This window comes from Drosophila ananassae, chromosome 3R (assembly GCF_017639315.1).
Source record: "Drosophila ananassae strain 14024-0371.13 chromosome 3R, ASM1763931v2, whole genome shotgun sequence".
Lineage (NCBI taxonomy): Eukaryota > Metazoa > Arthropoda > Insecta > Diptera > Drosophilidae > Drosophila > Drosophila ananassae.
The window spans coordinates 20,526,550-20,536,173 of NC_057930.1; positions in this window are offsets into that span (position 1 = coordinate 20,526,550).

The window sequence follows — 9,624 nt, forward strand, 5'->3', positions numbered from 1 at the left end:
CGAATTAAGACCTTAAAAACCGCACCCCTAAAGCACAGAGTCTGTACACTTAATAAAGCCATTGGAAAAAGTTCATCCACAGTCAATTACCGCATAAAAAAAGACTTTATACACCCATCAATCCTGGCCGCCGCATAATTGTGAACGCATTTGGCCAACAAATAAACCAACTCGCCGCGATTATTAATCATCGGAGCAATATTAAAATGAAATAGATAGTCAAAAAAAAAAAAAAAATGGAAACCAAACGAAAAGAAATGAAATGAAACCCGCAAGTTATAGCTTTTTAATATACCCAGCCAAAACCAAGTCATCTATCCATCCATTTCGGAGCTACGATCTGAATGCAAAGGCGTGATCGGCAAGCGAGTTAATTACCCTTCCGGTTTAGAGTGTGTTACGCCTTCGGCGAAATGCGGTTAAAACTATGCGAGATCTATCCATAAGTACTTTTATTTTTCCATATACCATACCATACCAAACTATACCATAGCAACGATTCGGGTTTCATTCGTTTTCGTCTTCGCGCGATTTTGTTTGGTCTTTTGTTTTTAACTGAATTTTAAATTGTATTAGCCGGGGCGCTGCTTTGCCGTTGGCATCAATCATTTTTTGGCAAAGCAAAGCATAGCTTTTTGCCATTTTTTTTATATAGTTTTTGGTTGCTATTCAACCTGTGCATAACCAACCGGCCACCGTTACTCCGAGTGCCACACAAAAGATCACTCAAATAGCTGCGGTTCGGTCACTTTCGATTATGCGGAATACGTTTGGCGTTTGGCTGTCGGTAGCCAAAATAATAATCTTCCACCACAATTGGAGCTAGAGGTAGAGCCAGAGCTTGAGCAGAGCTGGAGCTGGAGCTCCACACCCCGAGTCAGCCCTCTTTCTGGCCATGGAGCTTCAGTTGGCCCTGACCACAGCCAACTTCCACAAATTGTGCCACAAATTTGAACGCAAAACTGGCCAATTTATGGTAAATTTGTGTAGAAAACAGTAGATAATTGGTAATTGGCTTCACATCTAGTCTGCTCCGCCCTGATCTCTCGGCTCTAGAAACGGAATCTGGTAAATTGATATCCGTTCCGATCCGAAATCCGGACGTTAATTGAAGAAGGCATAATTTTCAGTGGACTGGGCCTGACCGACTAACCGACTAGAATAATATATTCTTGTGTAACATGTTGGCCAATTATTGGTCTGGGATTATGACTTTTGCGGTATTCCAAGGCTGATAGATTAGGTTACCTAAGCCAAATGGAAAACTTAACTAATTAAGAGGAAGAAATGTTGTAGAGCCATTCCCCAATTCCAGAGCAGATCAGCAGCCACCTCCCAGCGGCTCGGTAAGTGCTTTCCGTGAGTTGCAACCTTTCCAACCTCCAAAAATGGTTTCTAGATAGGATTTTAATATGAGAGGATCAAGTAGCTTCATTCCTTTGTAGCTTAGAGGTGCTTTCAAACAATCTCTGCAATTTGCCTCTTCTCCTTGAAAACGAGCAACCTTTTCCAGGTCACTCACACCTCGCTGATTACATAGTCCTCACCAGGCGATGCATTGGGATCCACCCACCCGCCTCGCCGTGCATCCACGACGGATCTGAGGCAGTCCGGCCAAATCAGGCAACACATTATGATAACGAGCATGGATAAAGCTGGCCTGGATCGCAGTGGGGAAATGTGGAGGATCGCGATTCATAACGCCCAGACTAAGCAACTGTTGATTATGTGCCAGTTGCACAAATGGCCTTTGTTGCGCCCCAGTTACACGCCCAGTTACAAAAACGGATCGAATCGGGCCGTATCCCTCGCCCAAATTGTGGCATTCACTCGAAAAACGTTTTGGGAGACATTTTCTGGAGGATTAAAGGGCTAGAGAGATCATCCATTCCCCAAGTCCCCCATGCTCCTCCATTAGGTAAGTTCAATAATTAATATCTTTTGTAAAAAATAAGACTATTATGGCAAGTTATTTTTGCGAGTGTGGGTGGAAAGGCGCATCAGTGCCCACATTAGGAGGGAGCGTTGAATACGACTTTCGAAAGGCAGGAAAAATGGGAACCTAAACGGATGCAAAAATGCAGTCGGATTTAAAGGGGGCGGTGGTGGTGCAGTGAAGGGCGGGCGGCTACTCCGCAGTTGGCCAAAACGTTAATGGCACAATTATGGCCAACAAAATCGGGCAAACGAAAGACGTGCAAGGCGCAGAGCAGCAAACAGAATCTAGCCGAAGGATATCACGCGTATCCCATTGATCCATGAAGACCCACATTGCCGACTTTGGCTAACTGTTGTTCATAACTTGGCCAAGACTCGGTTGCCGAGTGATTGGCTTTCAAATGCACTTCCTTTGGAGTCGTTGGAAGGCTGGAAGGTTGTCACTCTTGAAGAACATGTCGTAAGTATCATCTTCAAGTGGCTAACCTGTGCAATGTGGTATGCGGATGTACAGTGTGAAGTCTCTTTGGTGGACTGTCCACCCAGTTTCGCTTGCCCCATTGTCTTAGGTAAATAAACAATTATTTAGGCCACCCTTTTAAGCCATTACTTCACCACCATTCATTAAAAGCCCGCCCGAAATGTCTGGGGCAGTGCATTTAATTTTCGGCTTCGAGATGGCTGATCCTCTTCTTCCTGGCGTTTTGTGGCCGCTGAAGCTGCGACCAGGGGGCAATCAGTCAGCAGATGTTTTCATTTCCTACTCCGGTATAGGCATCGGCAGCAGCAGCCACAGCCAAAGCCCCAAACTGGGCAAAAAAGGGTACTCAAGGCGCAGATGTTTGGCACAGTTTCGTGTAGCAAATTGCGCACACAGTGGGCCCAGCGAACCGCCAGCCTGCCGCCCCCGAGGCAGCCCATGCCTGGCCCCTCTCCTGCTTGCTAGCTCACCACCCCCTCCGATTTGGCCGACTGCCACTGATGGAATCAAATATTGTGCAAACTACAAGAGCCATCCGAGGGGCATCGAGCGTTCAACGGGATGTTGAATGTAAGTCAGACAAGCCACTACTTCGGCATTTGTATCTGTATCTGCAAGCTCGAAGCTCGAAGCTGAGCCATGTCTGGAGCTGGAGCTGAAGCTGGAGCTGGGCTTGTGTCATGCGCCAGGCACACGGCCGGTAACTAAATCACACTAATCAAGCCTCAAGTGCTGTCTTTCGAGTGCACTCTGAACATTTTTCCGACCGGGGTCTATGATGATTTCGAGGCACGTCTTTAAATTACAAAAATGTCCTAAAGATAGGAAAGTACCTCTAGTATTTAACTAAGAAACTTGGTGATTAAGGTAAAGTTTTTAGTTATTTGTTTAGTTATTCATGGACTTATATCAATCAATTTGAGTTGCAGAAAGGCTTCGAGCATCTAATAGTTCTTTTAAGTGTATTTCAGATAGGTTAAAGCTCTGCTCGTGCCATTTTCGTTGCCTTCGTCGCTTCCGACGCACTCGACGGGCTTCGAAATTGGCAAATCAAAGCAATTGATACATTAAATTACAATGCCAACGATTTGTACACGACTCCACGCCTCGTCTTCAGAGATCAGGCACCAAGGCACTCGAGGCACCGATACATCCGACGTTTCTGACTCTGAATCTTAAATCCAGCCTCACATCCCCACGCACGACACAAATTTATCACCATGTCAGTGCTGAAGTTTAGTCCGGAGCTGGAGCTGTCTGCTGGAGCTTGGGCCTTATAGGCAGTGTCATCGTCGACGTTGCTGGATTTTAAAATTCCAAGCGCCAGGTAGGAGGCAAGAGCTCGTGTTTCGGGCCATTTGATACCCGCTATTAGCTGTCAAAACTAAAACGGCTTAATGGTATTTAATCAATTTCGTACCCACCATGTGGCACTTTATTCTCTGCTGAGGATTGAGCCTGGTTTCTGACTGAAACTTCAGGCTCTAATTGGAAGACTATCTGTTTTTATTAAACTTAATTGAATACCAACCTAACAGGCAAAAAATTTTAAATTATTTCATTCATTTGAACACTGTTCCATCTTAATAATAATATTTAGTAAGCTTCAGTTTTGACATCGAGCGACACAGTTCAACACCCATTACCGAAAGCTCCAAGGATGAGGGTAACCCCCAGTCCCCTTTCTGAACGCGGATCGAAACCCCAACCCAGATTGCACTCTCTCTGGCTGCGTGGGCTTAAATTATGTTGGAAATGTCATCGTAAGATTCAACGCGACAACAAGGGATGACATAAATTTCCACCAACATGTTGTGGATTTTCGCTTTTGAGAGACGCCACACTCTCCGCTCCAAAAATGGCATCGCGCTAGCAGACTAAGGCTGAAAAATCAAAGGAAACGAAAACTGGAGTATGCGAATTGGCTGGGGCCTATGGAGCTATAGCATCCAGCATCGGCTCCAGACTCAGCTGCATCTGCGGCCCATAGCTCCAGCTCCAGCTCTAGCTCCACACATTCGGGCTACACATCATTGCTCTATCAGTTGAGATCTCGCCGAGATTGCGGACTTGGAGGCTGTAGCTCAGATCGCGGAACAGGCTGAAGACAACGACCACGATGACGACGACAATGAGCTGGGCTCAAGGGGTGAGCAGGGATGTTTCTAGGCGTATGAATATAAAAATGGGGAGATTGAAAAGAATCCAATAGAGTCAACTATTAGGTCCTAAAAATAAATCTCCACATGTATGTAATGGCGATAGTAGTGGGCTAGTGCCCTTTTGATTACCTCTAGTTAGTAGCTAGAAGTTCTAGTGGTTAGTAGTTACTCATAACAGTATAAACACCTCTCTCATCAACGTCCATGTGACCCACACAGCAACCACATCAAAGTAAAACGGATCAAAAGACCCACCAAGCAACACACAGACACTCAGCCCGAGTCCCAGCTCCCCATGTGCAGTTTTCTCGCTCAAGGAGCACCACCTTCCTCTCCGTACCACCTTTCCCCGATCTGGGCCGAGATCTCCTAGAGGCTCCGCTCCGCTCCACTCCGCTCCCGCATTCCAGTTTCTCCGCACCCTCCTGGGCGTCGGGAGTCGGGCGTCGGGAAACCACGGCTGTGGCTGCAAAGGTGTTTTGCAATTTAACTGGCAACGCCAAGGCAGAAACTCAACTCGAACATTAAAACTTCGTGGATGTGGATCTATCTTTTGTGCCACAAAATGGGGTAGTGAAGGGGGGTGGGGTGGTGGGGGGGAGGTATATGGATGTTGGTTGTGTGAGGGCAACGGGAACTCTCTGCTCCAGCCAGGCTATAGTTGGAGCTGCACTTCACATGCCACATGGCAAACATAAGTAGGCGCGTGGCATTCGTGGGTTGTTGTTACCATTATTGTTGTCGATTATTGCTGTCTTTGTTGCTGTTTTGGGGATGTTGTTGCTGTTTGCTATTATTATTGTTTTTGTTGTTGTTGTTGTTGTTGTTGCAGTTGCTATTGCTGTTGCAGACAACGTAAAATGACAATAAAATGCAGGCCAGGCAACAACGAAATCCAAATTGAATGCAAATGAAAGCCACAAACTATGCTAAATTCCTGAAATCGCATCGCATCGAATTGGCAATTTGTGCTTTCCTTTTTGTGTGTTGTATGTTGTGTGTGTGTGATGGTCTCTTTTCTGGGCATCTACCTCTCTCCATTCGGATGATTGCCGTGATCTAGCCGCAAATAAGTATTCTTCTCCTCGACTGTCATTGCTGACGTTATTGGGGAAGCAAATGGTAAAGGCCTAATGAACGTTGGCTGGCCAACCGACAGAGCTGGCCCAACTGTCCCCTGTCCACCTAAACATTTCACTTTTTCACATCGTCATAGGGCCCAGTCAACACGTTCTATATGCTAATGTTGGAGTTAAGACTGGCGGTCAAGTTCCTGCATCCGTCTAGATCCGACAACAGGGTCGCCCACATCCACTAATATATACGGTGCTATAGCCCCTTCTCCTTTAAAGTCAAAGCCCATTATGCGATCACTTTCCGGTTGAAACTCCCGCATTACATCCATTACATCAGCTGTGATATTTCGCACTTTACGCAAAACGATATAAATCATTTGTCGATGTCGGACTTCATGTCGAAATGCCCATTAAAAACGAAACAATTCTACATAAATAAATGGCAGAGCTAAGCCGGAAAAAAATCAAATAAGAATAGCAGCACATTTATTTGCTTCCAGTCTTACAATAACAACTCATCATTGAAGCGGTCAATATTAAATAAAAAATAAAAAAATCTCCAACAACACCTATATAGTTGCGGATTTCAATACTTTATACTACTAGTTCGAGTGTGGCGGCGGCGGCACCTAATATAGCGAGGCAAATTTAATTTAAATTACAGGCGTGGTCGCGAAGCAATTGTGCATTTGTTGTAGTTCATAAAATATGCAATAATACGACGCGAGAGAGCTCCGACAAAGTTTAGAGGTCGCCTTGTACTTTCTAATTTATTTATGCGTTGCCCCACAGTCGTGTTCTCCATCTATATATCTATATATTTTTAGTTGTTCCTAGGCCAGTGGTTGCATTAGATTTTCCATCTCATGATGCGTTTGCCCCGGCAGATAACGGATAGAGTGCATAAAGTAGCCGCTGACTTGGCATTGATAGAGCCCAGCCCCACATCCCCTAGCACTGATAGCGATACACCCAATTTCAGCAATTGCAATTGCAGACTGTGTCTGTGGCGGATAGGAGCCGGTGGTGAGGGTAGGGGCTTCTCTCTGGTAGGGGTTGGGGCAGGGGGACGACCACCACGACCGCCGCGGAACACGCCCAAACGAGTCGCGCAGCTGTGCCACAAAGATATAAGCCCTGACTTGGCCGCTAGCCATCGTTACAGCCACAGATCCGCAGTGGCGACTTCAAAATTGAAGCCATATTTCCAAAGACCGCCAAGTGGAGCAAATTTTAATTCAATTTACCTATTGTGGGCCGAGCAACGAAAAAACCGAAGGGGATCACAACCACTTATTAGTCAGTGTAAGGCTTTTAATTAAAGCTAAGCTCAAAAATTTTAATCGGGGCTCATAATAAAAATTTTAAAGTGACTAGGCAGATGGCGTATCAAAATGAAGGGGAAAAGTTCTTTTTTTAAATATATTTTCTCAAAGTTTTCTCAAAGGAGCAGAGTATGGCCTCCTGCGATGGCTATATCTTTGCCAATACTCATCCGATCCTTGAGCGGAATACCTTAATCGATTTGTTCATCGATTCTCTTTCAAACTGCATCAAAACCTAGACACAAATTATTTTTTAGATTTTTTGTCAAAATTCCTGGACGATCCGCTTAAAAATGTTGAAAAATGCATGAAGCCTCAATATGGCCCCCTGCGATGGCTATATCTTTGCCAATACTCATCCGATCCTTGAGCGGAATACCTTAATCGATTTGTACATCGATTCTCTTTCAAACTGCATCAAAACCTAGACACAAATTATTTTTTAGATTTTTTGTCAAAATTCCTGGACGATCCCCTTCAAAATGTTGAAAAATGCATGAAGCCTCAATATGGCCCCCTGCGATGGCTATATCTTTGCCAATACTCATCCGATCCTTGAGCGGAATACCTTAATCGATTTGTACATCGATTCTCTTTCAAACTGCATCAAAACCTAGAAACAAATTATTTTTTAGATTTTTTGTCAAAATTCCTGGACGATCCCCTTAAAAATGTTGAAAAATGCATGAAGCCTCAATATGGCCCCTGCGATGGCTATATCTTTGCCAATACTCATCCGATCCTTGAGCGGAATACCTAAATCGATTTGTACATCGATTCTCTTTCAAACTGCATCAAAACCTAGACACAAATTATTTTTTAGATTTTTTGTCAAAATTCCTGGACGATCCCCTTAAAAATGTTGAAAAATGCATGAAGCCTCAATATGGCCCCCTGCGATGGCTATATCTTTGCCAATACTCATCCGATCCTTGAGCGGAATACCTTAATCGATTTGTACATCGATTCTCTTTCAAACTGCATCAAAACCTAGACACAAATTATTTTTTAGATTTTTTGTCAAAATTCCTGGACGATCCCCTTCAAAATGTTGAAAAATGCATGAAGCCTCAATATGGCCCCCTGCGATGGCTATATCTTTGCCAATACTCATCCGATCCTTGAGCGGAATACCTTAATCGATTTGTACATCGATTCTCTTTCAAACTGCATCAAAACCTAGAAACAAATTATTTTTTAGATTTTTTGTCAAAATTCCTGGACGATCCCCTTAAAAATGTTGAAAAATGCATGAAGCCTCAATATGGCCCCTGCGATGGCTATATCTTTGCCAATACTCATCCGATCCTTGAGCGGAATACCTAAATCGATTTGTACATCGATTCTCTTTCAAACTGCATCAAAACCTAGACACAAATTATTTTTTAGATTTTTTGTCAAAATTCCTGGACGATCCCCTTAAAAATGTTGAAAAATGCATGAAGCCTCAATATGGCCCCCTGCGATGGCTATATCTTTGCCAATACTCATCCGATCCTTGAGCGGAATACCTTAATCGATTTGTACATCGATTCTCTTTCAAACTGCATCAAAACCTAGACACAAATTATTTTTTAGATTTTTTGTCAAAATTCCTGGACGATCCCCTTCAAAATGTTGAAAAATGCATGAAGCCTCAATATGGCCCCCTGCGATGGCTATATCTTTGCCAATACTCATCCGATCCTTGAGCGGAATACCTTAATCGATTTGTACATCGATTCTCTTTCAAACTGCATCAAAACCTAGAAACAAATTATTTTTTAGATTTTTTGTCAAAATTCCTGGACGATCCCCTTAAAAATGTTGAAAAATGCATGAAGCCTCAATATGGCCCCTGCGATGGCTATATCTTTGCCAATACTCATCCGATCCTTGAGCGGAATACCTAAATCGATTTGTACATCGATTCTCTTTCAAACTGCATCAAAACCTAGACACAAATTATTTTTTAGATTTTTTGTCAAAATTCCTGGACGATCCCCTTCAAAATGTTGAAAAATGCATGAAGCCTCAATATGGCCCCCTGCGATGGCTATATCTTTGCCAATACTCATCCGATCCTTGAGCGGAATACCTAAATCGATTTGTACATCGATTCTCATTCAAACTGCATCAAAACCTAGACACAAATTATTTTTTAGATTTTTTGTCAAAATTCCTGGACGATCCCCTTAAAAATGTTGAAAAATGCATGAAGCCTCAATATGGCCCCCTGCGATGGCTATATCTTTGCCAATACTCATCCGATCCTTGAGCGGAATGCCTTAATCGATTTGTACATCGATTCTCTTTCAAACTGCATCAAAACCTAGAAACAAATTATTTTTTAGATTTTTTGTCAAAATTCCTGGACGATCCCCTTAAAAATGTTGAAAAATGCATGAAGCCTCAATATGGCCCCCTGCGATGGCTATATCTTTGCCAATACTCATCCGATCCTTGAGCGGAATACCTTAATCGATTTGTACATCGATTCTCTTTCAAACTGCATCAAAACCTAGATACAAATTATTTTTTAGATTTTTTGTCAAAATTCCTGTACGATCCCCTTCAAAATGTTAAAAAGGGTATGGAGCCTTAATCCAATCCTTGAGAGGAATACCTTATTCGATTTCTTCATCGATTCTCTTCCTAACTGC